Consider the following 16,980-nt stretch of genomic DNA (forward strand, 5'->3'; position numbering starts at 1 on the left):
GATTTCCACCATTATTCATGGCTTCCTCTATTAACATATCTTCATCAAACATCCAATCCATATCATTATTTGAGACAATCACACCATCAACACAATCATGTATGTTGTCTAAACCTTCACCAACATCACTTCCTCCACTAGAATCACTCATTTCAAAAATCAAAAAAATTTCCCCCAAAACTCACCTCCTTTCTCTCCACAACACAAAAATCACAAATTTTCTTTTATCAAAATTTTATCCCTAAATCTGATTTTAACCCAACCAAATTAATTAACAACTAATCAACACTAATGAATTGGGGGTAGTTTAGCCATTTTCAAAAATGTGGGATAAAGGATAACTCCCAATTACTATTTCATAACCTTTTTTGTGAGCTAGCTAGGGCCCCCAATTATATTTTTAGGGCCCCCAATTTTGCGTTGTTTAGTAATTGCTTATCATCGATCCAGTTCAAATATTGGAAAGTGAAAACTACAGATAAACCCATTTTCTCAACTTCCATCACTGTCAAACCCACGGGCGGAAAAGTTCAGGCGCGCACCCATTTTCCCGTCAAAAATTGTAGCAGACCCATAATTTTCTGAAATTTTTGGTTCTCAGATTTTAAAAGGCCAAACTACCCTTTTCTTCAAGAGACGAACAGAGAGAAGCGAGAAGAAAATAATGGTGAACTCTGATTCTTCGTTTTTAACATTTGGATCTTTCCCTTTGTCAAATCTTTCTCTAGACCACGAAAATAGCTTTCTCTTTGTTAAATCTTTTCCCAAATCCTTTTCTGAATAATCTTCTCAATAAAACTAGGGTTTCTGTTTCAAAATCTGCGATTTAAATCTGGGGATTTTGAGTTTCCGTTGTCTTTGATTGCACATGCATAAGATGTTATGCATATTTTTTTTGTACTGCATAACCTGTTATGCACATTTTCTTTGTACTGCATAATTAGTTATGCATATTTTTTTTGCATCTGCAGTGATTTATGATAAGCATAACCTTTGATGCACATTGTTTTGTAATGCATAATGTCTTATCCATCTGCATAACTGGATATGCACATTTATTTTACTTGTGCTACATAACAAGTTATGCATCTGCATAACTGGTTATGCACATTTTCTTTGTACTGCATAACTAGTTATGCACATTTTCTTTGCATCTGCAGTGATTTATGATAAGCATAACCTTTGATGCATCTGCATAACTAGTTATGCACATTGTTTTGTACTGCATAATGTCTTATGCATCTGCATAGCTGGTTATGCACATTTTTTTGTGCCACATAACAAGTTATGCATCTGCATAACTGGTTATGCACATTTTCTTTGTACTGCATAACTGGTTAGCACATTTTTTTGTACTGCATAACTTGTTATGCACATTTTCTTTGTACTGCATAACTAGTTATGCATATTTTTTTTTGCATCTGCAGTGATTTATGATAAGCATAACCGTTGATGCATCTGCATAACTAGTTATGCACATTGTTCTGTACTGCATAATGTCTTATGCATCTGCATAACTGGTTATGCACATTTTTTTGTACCACATAACAAGTTATGCACATTTTCTTTGTACTGCATAACTGGTTATGCACATTTTCTTTGTACTGCATAACTGGTTATGCACATTTTTTTTGTACTGCATAACTTGTTATGCACATTTTCTTTGTACTGCATAACTAGTTATGCATTTTTTTTGCATCCGCAGTGATTTATGATAAGAATAACCTTTGATGCATCTGCATAACTAGTTATGCACTTTTTTTTGTACTGCATAACTGGTTATGCACATTTTCTTTGTACTGCATAACTAGTTATGCACATTTTCTTTGTACTGCATAACTGGTTATGCACATTTATTTTTGTGCCACATAACAAGTTATGCATCTGCATAACTAGTTATGCACATTTTTTTTTGTACTGCATAACTTGTTATGCACATTTTCTTTGTACTGCATAACTAGTTATGCATTTTTTTTGCATCCGCAGTGATTTATGATAAGCATAACCTTTGATGCATCTGCGTAACAAGTTATGCGCTTTTTTTTGTACTGCATAACTGGTTATGCACATTTTCTTTGTACTGCATAACTAGTTATGCACATTTTTTTTAATTGCATAACTGGTTATGCACATTTATTTTTCGTTAACTGAAAGTGAAAGTATCAAAGAAAAATAAAATGTTGATTTTGTTTGTGTTTCGTTCATTTTTTTCGAAATGTTGTTTCTAGGATTTGTATACTGTAAGTAGTTTTTAGGTTGGTTTTTTAGAGTATGAAATTGATTTTCTAGTGTTTAAATGGAGAAAGAAATTTACTCTACAAATCCGTTACAGAGTTTTTGGAGGAGGAGAAAAGAAACCGCTGAGGGTAATAGAGTAATTACGCATTTTCTAAAAAACTTTGGGTGCGACAGTATCCAAAATTAATTATGAGCTTGACGGTAAGAAAATAATTTTTTTTGGTCCTCCGCCTAAAATTCACTATTGGAAATACGGGAGCCTATCCGTTCGCTACGCAGAGATCTTCTACAGGGCCTCATTGGTAGATCTGAGTCACCACATTTTATTTTATTCGTGTTGTATTAGGATTTAGGAGTGATGGATTGAATTCGTTCCTCCATCTCCCTCCTCCATCTCTCTCCTCTCTACGGACGATTGCAGGCAGGGGGAAACAATATTCCGGCGAGCTTCACTGCTAAGATCTTTTTAGATCTGAGCAGTACCACTATTAACCCTCAAATAGTAACTTGATTTTCTTTGTCTAGAGAAGAAATCTGAGGAAAAAAACATCAACTCAATATCCACAGTCAAACCCTAAAACCACCGCCATGGATTTACCGTACCTCATCGGCTAAATCCTCGATTAATCAGCCCTTCGATTTCATATGGATTGTTTGCTTGTCTGCTGGTGTGATTCATGAAGACTCTATGCTTTCTCACCTTGTGTTTGCTTGATGGGAGTTGGTTTTCAATCGAGGGTTTATCGGCTCTGATCTTCATCAATTAATTTCCCAGCCTTGCTACCATCGGCGACAACTCTTCATCTCTACAGCATGAGGTATCTATTCAGTTTGATCCCCCTCAATATCCTAATCCGATATCTAGAAAAATCAGTCTTTGGGTTCCATCTAATTACCTGTTATCTCATATCTTGATGTTAGATCTATTCATTAAGCTTCAATTTACCTGTTTTTCCAGAGACTATTGTTTTAAATTTCTGATTTCGTTAAACCCTGTGAACCCATTTGTTTACCTTTCCTATCTATCAGATCAAACCAAAAAGTTTTCTAATTTTCTTTAAACCTTGTTTATCAATGCCCTGTTTGCCGCTTGTGAGTAGGTGGTAACTGTTTTTAGTTTTTTTACGTTTGATCCTCATCTTAGATTTCTTGGGCTGGTAAAGACCCATGTTTGTTTGTTTGTTTCCCAATTTTTTTTTCCATTTGTTCTTGTTTGAATGTTGAAGGCATGTAGTTCTATCCACCAGATTAGTATTTTGTTTGTTTATTGTTTTAGTTGTGTTGGTGGTGCCCTATCCTATAGTTTTATTCTCACTGCCTTGTTGTTTTTTGATTGATGATGTTTAGTTCTTGTTGTTTTGAAAGTCTGATTTGTTTGCTAAGGTTTTTTGATCCCATGTCTGTTAGTTTTCTGTCAAGGAATTGTATCTTCCCTTGCAATTGTTTTTTCTGATCTGGATTAGGTCCATTTGGAAGTTAATTTTGAACTGGTTTTTTTTTTCTCTATATAGTCTCTGGAATAACATTGGTGAGCTTAACCTAGGAAACCAAAGAAAATAACATCACTGAATTATCCAATCCAAGCTTAGTGACTCCTTCACTTTGGTCCAGACTATTAAATTTTGTGTGAATTTTCCCAATGTGACTTTATTGTCACTATAGGAAGCATATCCTACATCTCCTCTTGTTAGAACTTTGTTTTCGGAGATCCAGGAATGTGTCGCAGCTTCATTGTTACTTTGTATCACAACAGCAAGCACAATTCCAATTTGATATGCGATTGGGCCGATGAATCCATAACCTCTACTTATATTTTCTGTCAGTTTCTTTGTACCTTTCCTTTCAGCATAGTTTTAGTGTTAATAGAGTCTGTAATTGCTTTTTGCAGCTTTTTCAGTTTAGGAACCTTTTGTAACTCTTTAGCAGTAGTAGCGTCTTAGTTGTTCTTCGTTTGTATCTTGGTTTTAATCTAGTAACTTTGTAATAGCTCAATTAGTTTTAGAACTAAATCCTCAAGATCAGAAGATTGAATACTACTTCAAATCACAATCAATTTGGAGAACAATGAGGTAGACAAACTATCATCTCGGATCATTTGCATCGAAACCCTTCACCAACATTCAAATTCCTCTGGACTCATACATGTCCATCAAAAATACAACTTTTCTTGTGGAAAGCATTCGTCGAAGGCTTATGAAAAAGCGGGGGTCTAACAACACCACCCAATATTTCGATTAGAAATTTTTATGGGCCAACTCGAATAGACTTTTAAGAGAATCAATAGGACTCAATCAATTAAAAGTATATCAACAAGTCAATCTCTCAATTTGAATGATACTCAAGCAAATAGAAATCTGCGAATCAAATCAAAGAGAGATAACTTGGACGGTACCAAAGACCAATGTCCAAGGATCAATCAATTTCAATCAACAACCAAAGGTTGGATTTCCAATTGATGATTTTAACGCACAACCTGTATTATTTCAATTATATAAACAAATATAATGCGGAAAAGAAATAATGCAGACACCAGATATTTTGTTAACGAGGAAACCGCAAACGCATAAAAACCCCGGGACCTAATCCAAATTAGATACACACTATATAATTCCCTACAGACACTAGCCTACTACCAATTAACTTCGGACTGGACTATAGTTGAACCCCTATCAGTCTCCCACTGATACAAGGTACAGTTGCACCCCTACGCCTCTGATCCCAGCAGGATAATACGTACTTGATTCCCTTTGCTGATCTCACCCACAACAAAGAGTTGCTACGACCCAAAATCGTAGGCTTTGATAATAAACAAATTTGTATCACACAGAAAAGTCTATCAAAGGATAAATCTGTCTCCCAAAAATAAACCCTAGTTTTGTTCCGTTTTTTGATATGATCAAGGTAGCACAGGAACCAATTGATTAATCCGGTCTTATATTTCCGAAGAACAACCTAGATAAATCAATCACCTCTCAATACTCAATTCCTGAATACACAAGAAGAATATCGAGGAATCACGAACGGTGAGACGAAGAATGTTCGTCACTTCTTTATCTTACCTATCAGAGAACTCAAACATTCTCAAGCCAATCAATCGATTGTACTCGTACGATAGAAAAGTAAGATCAGATCACACAACTACGATAAAACTAGTACCGGTCTGGCTTCACAATCCCAATGAATTCTTTAAGTCGTTAACCCGAATTTAGAGAAGAAACTCAAGGGTTAATGGAGATCGACTCTAGCGAGCGCACTAGTATCACACAAGAAAGATGTGTGGGGATTAAGTTGCTCTAGCTAGATGTATCCTATATATAGCCTTTCAAATCAGGGTTTTTGCTTAGATATTAAGCAAACTCTATTCACCATTAGATGAAACCTGATTTAGATTCAAGCTAATATTTCTCAACTGTTAGATCGAAAAACAAAGCTTGTCAAACACACTTGTAAACATTTTCCAGGTTCGTAAAAACCGGCCCAAACGTGTACGTTCATGTTGGTTCAATACAGTAACCAAAAGGCAACCTTATGAGCTTCTCATATTGACCTGGTTCCTCATTCATCATAACTAGTTCACTTGACTTCAAACAAACTAGTTAGAGAGTCATTCAATTGCTATGAGATCTTATGTAACTACATAAGACACAAATGAACTCAAGATGATTTCGATTCGATTGAATCGACTCAATGAACATTATAGACATGGTTTGCATTAAGCATTCCTTAGTAATTTAATGTTTATGTTCAGAGCACATATTTAGATCATAACCTCTTAAGTACACAAACAAGTTCGCGGACTTAAGCATCGGTTTGAGTTTTCCAAAACTCAGCAGAAATTCTCGGGTCGAGAACTTCCGCCAGTTCGTGGACTTGGTCACACAAACGAGTTTAGGAAATCCCAGCAGAAATTCTCGGTCGAGAACTTCCGTCAGTTCGCGGACTTGGAAAGCCAATTCCATAATCCTACCGATTTCTCTTGCTCAACAAAGTTCAAAGAACTTCGGATCAAGGAATACATGGTTATGTAATCTAACTCTCATTTCAATCATTGAGACATTCTCAGAGGGCGCTATCCCAACCGTTATTCACAGTTTGTCTTCACGTCAGATCAATTCTCAACTTATTGATTGAAAGATGAAGATAAACCTGATCAAATCAAAAAGCTTTACCAACACATGAATTTCGAGAAAAAGATAAGCATTGAATACTCAGCTCGAAATCTCAAATGTGTTTGATCTAGTCTATATAGCATACGACTTTTGTCTCATAAGAAGTAGGAGATAGAATAGATAGACTTTTGAGTGATAAATAAGTTCAAGTATTCACATACCTTTTTGTTGATGAAGTTCCATGGATCCTTGTGTAGATCTTCGTCGTTGTCGTTGAATCGCCATGAAGTCCTTGAGCTCAACTACACTTTTCCTATCTTAGTCCGAGACTTTGCTAATAGGCTAGAAATCAAGACTTTATAGTTTTAATCACTAATATTGACAAACATGCTTGATATAGCAACGCCTGCGAGGTTGACCGAGCTATGCCCTAACAATCTCCACCTTTGTCAATTTTAGTGACAAAACTATTAACACATATGGAATACAAAAAAGAAAAACTTTAGTGGCTCCTATTCGATAGTCTAATCTTCAACGTTCCTTGAAATCTTCATCCTTCCAAGTACTCCAATGATCCCAAAGGTTGTAAGTTTAGCATCACCGTTGTTGAAGATCCATAGCATAAATAATGAGAGAAACCGAGATTCTCAATCATTATTAAACAGTGTCATAGTACTATTATGAAACATCAAAGTCCAATTGCATCACGACTTCAACAATAATACTATGGTGATATGTATCACTCCCCCTTAGTCAATACTCTATCTCTATCATGGAAACCACTCCCCCTTACACAATGATTCGAAAACCATATGTATTATGTAGTGTGAACTATAATATTTCTCCCCCTTTTTGTCAATAAAATTGGCAAAGGTAAAAGAACGGGTTCATAATGAAATTTTCACAAGAGACATTTCATGACCAAAAGAAAAGACACACATCATCTTAAATTTAGATGCAATCTTATAGCCAAAGCTAACAACATTCATCAAGGAGTTTAAAGATACAAGATAACCCCTAAAAAATTCCACAGCTGCACTCCCCTCAAGATATTACAATTAAGCACAAGTTCGAAAGAACTCTCCCCCATTTGATGTCATTCCCAAGAGAACAACATGAGCGACCTTAATTTCGAAAGAAAAGATGATTTTATTTGGACACCAAAAACCACGCGAATGATTTTCTATATCCAATACTCAACCAAAATACTTACAAGTAAACCCATGAATATCTTAATTGAATAAGCAATTAAATGAAAACCACAAAAGTGATCAATTTAATTGAAAAGTACTCAACATAAGTAAACTCACGGAGAAACGAGCTATGACTAAGTTAATCATACGGAGATAACCAACTTCACCGTTCAAATACTCAACATAAGGAGAAGCTTACGGAATATTAGGATACTCAACATAAGGAAAACCTTACGGAATATATGACTACATAAACCAATAGAACATGATAGTGTAGCCGTTCATATACTCAAAACAAGAACTTGTGGAATATATAAAAACTCAACTAGATTAATTACAAGAGAACCTATAATTAATCTAATTGGAATACAAAGAAACCAATAAATAAACTAATCACCGAAATAATCAATTTAATTATTTTGGGCTCAACACAATAAAACTTATGGAACCCCGATTAAGGTATCAACGGATTGACACACCTAACCGTACATGTACTCATCAGAAGTAAGAAAAAAAGAAGACTTATGGAGTACAAAACTAAATAACCAAACTAGTCGATTAATTTAGTCTCATATGCTCAACATATAATATCTCATGGAATAACCAACAAAGCCAACATAATCGACTTAGTTGTAAGGTACTCGACATAAGACACATGATGGATCCTTCACGGTTTTTCATAAGATAGATCAATGAAGACCAAAACCGTGGATACACAAGGATCAATTCTATCTTTGCATCACAAAGTGACATAATAGACTTTATCCTTGCAAAAAAAACGTTCACATCCTATTTTCCATCAAATGATTGCATAGGCTTAACGTTTGTAATTGTCAAAAGTAGATTCGTCCTTGAATCAATACGAATACCGATTATAAATGACTTTACTTTTGACAACATATGGGACCTTCAAGTTCACGGCCGTAAAAAATACATATCCCATCAAAAATATTGCAATATACAAAACCAATAAAATATTGCAATAACAATCATCCTCAAAATATTTTTAGAATTTTATAACCAAAAACCTAAAGAATAACAAAAGAGAATGAAACAAAAGATAGCTATGTGTAGTCACAATCTTGGCTATCATAGCACTAGTTATTCTTCCACTAAACCAAAAAGAAGACTTCCTAGGCTTCTAACAACTTAGTTTTCCTTGATGACTTCATACCTCTGAAAAGGTCCATCAAAGTAAGAGTCACTGATGTCCTTAATCCTGTTGACCGTAGAAACACCGTGTTCAAATGTTAGAACACTAACTTTTCGACAATGGTACGAGCATAGTGGCGAGCCTTCACACAATCAAGGATAACTTTCTTCTGATTTCTGATCAAGATATTCTGAGTTCCAACGATCCTTGCTTGTCCATCAATAAGCTGGTTTATCTGCAGTTGAAGGTTAACAAGTTCGATCTTGACATCATTTTGAACACGCATAAGATCCTTGATAGATTCTCCAACCTAAGAGTTATAATCTTTTCTTTCAAGCATCTTCTTCATAATAAACTCTTGACCAGAGTCACATCCTTTGAGTTCATCCTCAACCATAGAGTTAACTTCTTCTTTGGGAAGAGATTCTATGGAGCTCCTTTGTGAAGAATAAAGAAATACATATAGGGTTATATATGTGAAAGAGTAAACCCTAACTGAAAACCCTAAACGCATTTGAGATGAACCATTCGTTCGTGGACTGGGCCGAAGGTACATGACCAGACCTGAAAAGTAAAACATCAAAGTGACACAAACCCTACCAAAAAATAGAACAAGCAGAAACATAGCTAAGTTTCTTGAGAAACATTCAATTATTATCCTTGTATCCCTCAAGATGGATAACAAGGATGGGGCATCCTGTACTTAGGGTGCCAGTGGAGACATAGTCTCACCATTGGTGTTGAGATGAAGACTATGCTTTACATCTGGGTGTTTGAACCTGGTATTGCTCATTTTCTCATGACTGTTTTCAAATCTTGGAGAATTCCTCACAGTCCTTTCTGAGAGCATTGAGGAGGGATTTTTCAGATCACCGAGTCTAGGATTTTTGGAGGTTGATTCAAGAGGATTTTCTGAAACGGGTCTCCAAACACTAGAAACAGTTTTACCAGAGATGTTCTTATAAACATAGGCGTTGCCCTTACTAATAACACGAGAACTTATACTACTAGGATATGCAAAAAACCTGTAATGATTTCTAGGGAACAAATCATTTTATAAGACTTCTGGTAACTTGTGGGTATGGATTCTACTGCAGATGTCGGTTGACGATTTATTCCGTTGATAGTGAAATGAAGCAGTCTGTGAAGCTTTGTAATTTGTTTCTTTCTATCAAAACAACGAAGTGCAAAGTGATTTCATTTACCACAGAAAGTACAGACTTGTGAGTAAGAGCCAATATCTCCCATCGGGTTAGATTTCACATCCCTAGAAGAAGATTGTAAGTTGTATGACTTACTGACATAATATTCTTTGGGAAGACAACTCTTCTCATACTGTATATTGAGAGGGACAGTTTCAGAAGAGATATTCCTCAAAATAGCATTATCATTTTCCAAGGATTCATACTGTTTATGGGCAAGTGAAATTGATGCTTCAAGATTCTCTTTCTCAACACGAAATCTGTCAAGTTCAGATGAATGAGTCTTGATCAAACATTTTTCTCTAATTGAGCCTTATTTTACCAGCTTTTCAAGATTACCGATCTTATTACGCTGTAAATTATTATCTTGAAGAAGTTTCTCAATTTCTTTAAAGAATGACCCTATAATGTCATAGAGTACTTGTTCACAATAAAATGACTTGCCAAATTCATCAATGAGTTTTCTATGATCTTGTAGATCAATACACTCAGTAGAATTTCTTGCAATTCTGGTGAGCTTCTTTTTAGCCTTAGCCATTTTGTCCAATGTCACATTGGATAAAAACTGATCAACACAAGAGGGAACAGTTTTCCTACCTCGGGATTCGGAAGAATTATCTAAGGATTTATCCTTTGAGGTATTTCCAGGACATCTGGCAATGTTGACGGCTTTAGGAAGCATATTGGTATGCGTATGAGATTCTGTCCACAGAGTCAGATCGCTTACAAACACAGACTTTTGAGATCTTAAACGTGTTTGTCTGCTCTGAAACCAATTGAAAAAGCGGGGTCTAACAACACCACCCAATATTTCGATTAACAATCTGTATGGACTAAATCGAATAGACTTTTAAGAGAATCTATAAGACTCAATCAATTAAAAGTATATCAACGAGTTAATATCTCAATCTCTCAGTTTGATTGATACTCAAGCAAATAGAAATCTGCGAATTAAATCAAAGAGAGATAACTTGGACGGTACCAAAGACCAATGTACAAGGATCAATCAATATCAATCAACAACCAAAGGTTGGATTTCCAATTGATGATCTTAACGCACAACCTGTATTATTTCAATTATATAAACAAATATAATGCGGAAAAGAAATAACACAGACACCAAATATTTTGCTAACGAGGAAACCGCAAATGCATAAAAAACCCGGGACCTAGTCCAGATTAGATACACACTGTATTATGCCCTACAGACACTAGCCTACTACCAATTAACTTCGGACTGGACTATAGTTGAACCCCTATCAGTCTCCCACTGATACAAGGTACAGTTGCACCCCTACGCATCTGATCCCAGCAGGATACTACGCACTTGATTCCCTTTGCTGATCTCACCCACAACAAAGAGTTGCTACGACCCAAAATCGCAGGCTTTGATAATAAACAAATCTGTATCACACAGAAAATTCTATCAAAGGATAAATATGTCTCCCACAAATAAACCATTTTGTTCCATTTTTTGATATGATCAAGGTAGCAAAGGAACCAATTGATTAATCCGGTCTTATTTTCCCGAAGAACAACCTAGATAAATCAATCACCTCTCAATACTCAATTCCTGAATACACAAGAAGAATATCGAGGAATCATGAACGGTGAGACGAAGAACGTTCATGACTTCTTTATCTTACCTATCGGAGAACTCAAATGTTCTCAAGCCAATCAATCTATTGTACTCGTATGATAGAAAAGTAAGATCAGATCACACAACTACGATAAAAGTAGTATCGGTCTGGCTTCAAAATCCCAATGAAGTCTTTAAGTCGTTAACCCGAATTTAGAGAAGAAACTCAAGGGTTAATGGAGATCGACTCTAGCGAGCGCACTAGTATCATGCAAGAAAGGTGTGTGGGGATTAAGTTTTTCTCTAGCTAGATGTCTCCTATATATAGCCTTTCAAATCAGGGTTTTTGCTTAGATATTAAGCAAACTCTATTCACCGTTAGATGAAACCTGATTTGGATTCAAGCTAATATTTCTCAACCGTTAGATCGAAAAACAAAGCTTGTCAAACACACTTGTAAACATTTTCCAGGTTCGTGAAAACCGGCCCAAACGTGTACGTTCATGTTGGTTCAATACAGTAACCAAATCAACCATATGAGCTTCTCATATTGACCTGGTTCCTCATTCATCATAACTAGTTCACTTGACTTCAAACAAACTAGTTAGAAAGTCATTCAATTGCTGTGAGATCTTATGCAACTACACAAGACACAATTGAACTCAAGATGATTTCGATTCGATTGAATCGTCTCAATGAACATTATAGCCACGGTTTGCATTAATCATTCCTTAGTAATTTAATTTTTATGTTCAGAGCACATCTTTAGATCATAACCTCTTAAGTACACAAACAAGTTCGCGGACTTAAGCATCGGTTTGAGTTTTCCAAAACTCATTAGAAATTCTCGGGGCGAGAACTTCTGCCATTTTGCAGACTGGGTCTGCGGAATAAGTTTGCGTACTTGGTCACACAAACGAGTTTAGGAAATCCCAGCAGAAATTCTCGGTCGAGAACTTCCGTCAGTTTGCGAACTGTTTCTGCGGACTGGGTTCGCGGACTTGGCAAGCCAATTCCACAATCCTACCGATTTCTCTTGCTCAACAAAGTTCAAAGAACTTCGGATCAAGGAATACATGGTTATGTAATCTAACTCTCATTTCAATCATTGAGACATTCTCATAGTTGCACTATCCCAACCGTTATTCACATATTGTCTTCACGTCAGAGTAATTCTCAACTTAGTGATTGAAAGATGAAGATAAACCTGATCAAAGCAAAAAGATTTACCAATACATGAATTTCGAGAAAAAGATAAGCATTGAATACTCAGCTCGAAATCTCAAATGTGTTTGATCTAGTCTATATAGAAAACGACGTTTGTTTCATAAGAAGTAGGAGATTGAATAGATAGACTTTTGAGTGATAGATAAGTTCACGTCTTCACATACCTTTTTTTTGATGAAGTTCCACGGTTCCTTGTGTAGATCTTTGTCGTTGTCCTTGAATCTCCATGAAGTCCTTGAGCTCAAGTACACTTTTCCTATCCTAGTCTGAGACTTTTCTAATAGGCTAGAAATCAAGACTTTATAGTTTTGATCACTAACATTGACAAGCATTCTTGATATAGCAACGCATGCGAGGTTGACCGAGCTATTCTATAACAGCTTATGCAACATCGACAACCTCAATCATCCTCGATGCTACTCTAATCTAGAGATTGATTCTCACTTCTTGCTACTCTATCATGTTTCTATAATTTCTGTATTTGAATCTTCGGGTACTGAAAACCCTCTTGTAATGGACTATTAGTAGATTAATAAATATCATGCTTCAAAAAAAAAAAGATTGAATTCGTTGTTTATTATATCAGACAATTGCAACTTATCTTTTACTTCTGTTTTTGTTATTTGCTTCTTTTCTCTTTTTTTTTTTCGAGCTCAGGCTTAGATGCCTCGTTTCTTGTATCTTGTTTTAATTAAATACTACCTCCGTCCCACTATTAGTTGATCTACTTTGTAACTAAATTTAGTGGACTTTAATTTAGTTATAAAGTAGGTCAATTAATAGTGGGAGGGAGGGAGTGTAAATTTTCCTACATGAGTTTGCTTTAAGAAAAAGTCAAACTAATAAGAAGTCAAATGAGTTGTTGCTCCGTAAGGCTAAGTCCAATGGTATGCTAATCTAGAAGCTAGATTAGCATTCCACGTCATCTAGGACTACCGCCTAAGTCCAATGAGAGTGCTAATCTAGCAGCTAGATTAGTAGTTTATGTCAGCTCACCGTTGTTTGGTTCAGCGCCTAGCGCTGTTTGGTTCAACGCTTTAAATCTCAGCCGTTAAATTAAAAGATAAATCGCCTAGTGCTTAGCCATTCAATGAAAAGGTTTTTTTTTTTGGCGTTGAACCATTCATCGCTTCAATCTCGCTGCTAGCTCAACTGCGAGCAATTGCTAGGAGAGTGTTAGAGCATAGCTCGGTCGAACTCGCATGCGTTTCTATATCAATGTTAGTGATCAAAACTATAAAGTCTTGATATCTATCCTATTAGCTAAGTCTCGGACTAGGATAGGAAAAGTGTAGCTGAGCTCAAGGACTTCATGGCGATTCAACGACAACGACGAAGATATACACCAAGGAACCGTGGAACTTCATCAACAAAAAGGTATGTGAAGACTTGAACTTATATGTCACTCAAAAGTCTATCTATTCCATCTCCTACTTCATATGAGACAAAAGTCGTATGCTATATAGACTAGATCAAACACATTTGATATTTCGAGATGAGTATTCAATGCTTATCTTTTTCTCGAAATACATGTGTTGGTAAAGCTTTTCGCTTTAACCAAGTTTTTATTCATCTTTCAATCGTATAGTTGAGAATTGCTTCGACGTGAAGAAGATCTGTGAATAACGGTTGGGATAGCGTTCTAAGAGAAAGTCTCAATGATTGAAATGAGAGTAAGATTACATAACCCTTGATCCGAAGTTCTTTGAAATTTGTTGAGCAAGTGTAGTCGGTAGGATTGTGGAATTGGCTTGCCAAGTCCGCGAACCCAGTCCGCGAACTGACGGAAGTTCTCGACCGAGAATTTCTGCTGGGATTTTCGAAACTCGTCTGTGTGACTCAAGTCCGCGAACTGGCGGAAGTTCTCGACCTGAGAATTTCTGCTGAGTTTTGGAAAACTCAAAACCGATGCTTAAGTCCGCGAACTTGTTTGTGAACTTAAGTGGTTGTAATCTAAAGATGTGCTCTGGAAATAAACATTAAATTACTAAGGAATTCTTAATGCAAACCGTGGCTATAATGTTCATCGAGTCGATTCAATTGAATCGAAATCATCTAGAGTTCAATTGTGTCTTGTGTAGTTACATAAGATCTCATAGCAATTGAATGACTCTATAACTAGTTTGTTTGAAGTCAAGTGAACTAGTTATGATGAATGAGGAACCAGGTTAATATGAGAATCTCATATGGTTTGGCTTTTGGTTATCATATTGGACCAACATGTATTGTACGTTTGGGCCGGTTCTCACGAACTTGGAAAACATCTACAAGTGTGTTTGACAAGCTTTGTCTTTCGATCTAACGGTTGAGAGATATTGGCTTGGATCTAAATCAGGTATGATCTAACGGTGAATAATGTTTACTTAATATCTAAGTAAAAACCCTGATTTGAAAGGCTATATAAAAGAGACGTCTGGCTAGAGAGAAACTAATCCCCACAAACCTTTCTTGTGTGATACTAGTGCTCTCGCTAGAGTCGATCTCCATTAACCCTTGAGTTCCTTCTCTAAATTCGGGTTAACGACATAAAGACTTAATTGGGATTGTGAAGCCAGACCGATACTACTTTATCTTAGTTGTGTGATCTGATCTTACTTTTCTATCGTACGAGTACAATCGTTTTTGATTGGTTTGAGAACGTTTGAGTTCTCCGATACGTAAGATAAAGTATTCACGAACGATTCTTCGTCTCACTGTTCGTGAATGCTCCATATTTTTCTTGTGTATTCAGGAATTGAGTAATGAGAGGAGATTGATTTATCTAGGTTGTTCTTCGGGAATATAAGTCCAGATCAATCAATTGGTCTTGTGATACCTTGGTTATTATCAGAAAACGGAACAAACTAGGGTTTATCTGTGGGAGACAGATTTATCCTTTGATAGACTTCTCTATGTGATACAGATTGGTTTATTATCAAATCCTGCGATTTTGGGTCGTAGCAACTCTTTGTTGTGGGTGAGATCAGCAAAGGGAATCAAGTAAGTAGTATCCTGCTGGGATCAGAGGCGTAAGGGTGCAACTGTACCTTGTATCAGTGGGAGACTGATAGGGGTTCAACTATAGTCCATTCCGAAGCTAATTGGTAGTAGGCTAGTGTCTGTAGCGGATTAATACAGTGTGTATCTAATCTGGACTAGGTCCCGGGGTTTTTCTGCATTTGCGGTTTCCTCGTTAACAGAATTTCTGGTGTCTGTGTTCTTCCTTTTCCGCATTATATTTGGTTATATAATTGAAATAATACAGGTTGTGGGTTAAGTTTAATCAATTGGAGATCCAATCTTGTGATTGTTGATTTAATTGATTAACACTTGGATAGTGGTTTTTTATACCGTCCATGTTATCTCTCTTTGATTTGACTCGCAGATTTCTATTTGCTTGAGTAGCAATCAAATTGAGAGATAGAGATATAACTCGTTGATTTATTATCAATTGATTGAGTCTTGTTGATTCTCTTAAAGGTTTATTCGAGTTAGTCCATACAGATATCTAATCGAAATATTGGGTGGTGTTGTTAGACCCCCGCTTTTTCAATTGGTATCAGAGCAGGCAAACACGTTAAAGACCTAATCAGTCTGTGTTTGTAGCGATCTGACTCTATGGACAGAAGAGCTATCTCTGATAAACGCGTCACCAGTAATAAAGACTCTCTCTCGTCTAAGTCTATTAAATAGAAAAACTATTCTATCTCGAATATAGAAAAACCTTGTGGGTCGACGAGAGAGACTAACAATGACATGTGTGTTCTTGACCACCCTTCGAAAGAGACTTTATCTTCTAATGAATGGGATACAGCTGAAGAGAGTAATTTAATTCTAAATCTTTTTAGAATTAAAGATGTTAGGTTGAATCAGTTAAAGCACCATGTCAATGTTCTTCTTGGTACTATAAGAGATTGCAAAGTACACAGCATCGCAGAAGATCAATTTTCTTGCTTCAATCTCGAGACCAGCCTCGAAAAGGATGCTTTGGAAATTGAACACCTCTTGAATAGACTCTCGATTCAAGATTGTTCAAAGCAATCTAATATACCAAGAACTTCTGATGTTCCCTCTTCAGAAGTAAATACAGATCCTCCGATAGTTTCCACCAAACTTGGAACAGTCTGTAAAAAGGGCAAGTCCTTTGATAATGACATTAAGACAACATCCTCAGATCATTCAGATGAACAAAAGATATGTCTTATGTGCGAGAGCAAGAGTTCTGTCAAACAAAAGAGGAACCCCAAGTTGAACAAGGAATCTTTAGTTCAACTTCAACACACCCTAGATTTAATTATCA

Source organism: Papaver somniferum, chromosome 2 (genome assembly GCF_003573695.1).
Source record: "Papaver somniferum cultivar HN1 chromosome 2, ASM357369v1, whole genome shotgun sequence".
Taxonomy (NCBI): Eukaryota; Viridiplantae; Streptophyta; class Magnoliopsida; order Ranunculales; family Papaveraceae; genus Papaver; species Papaver somniferum.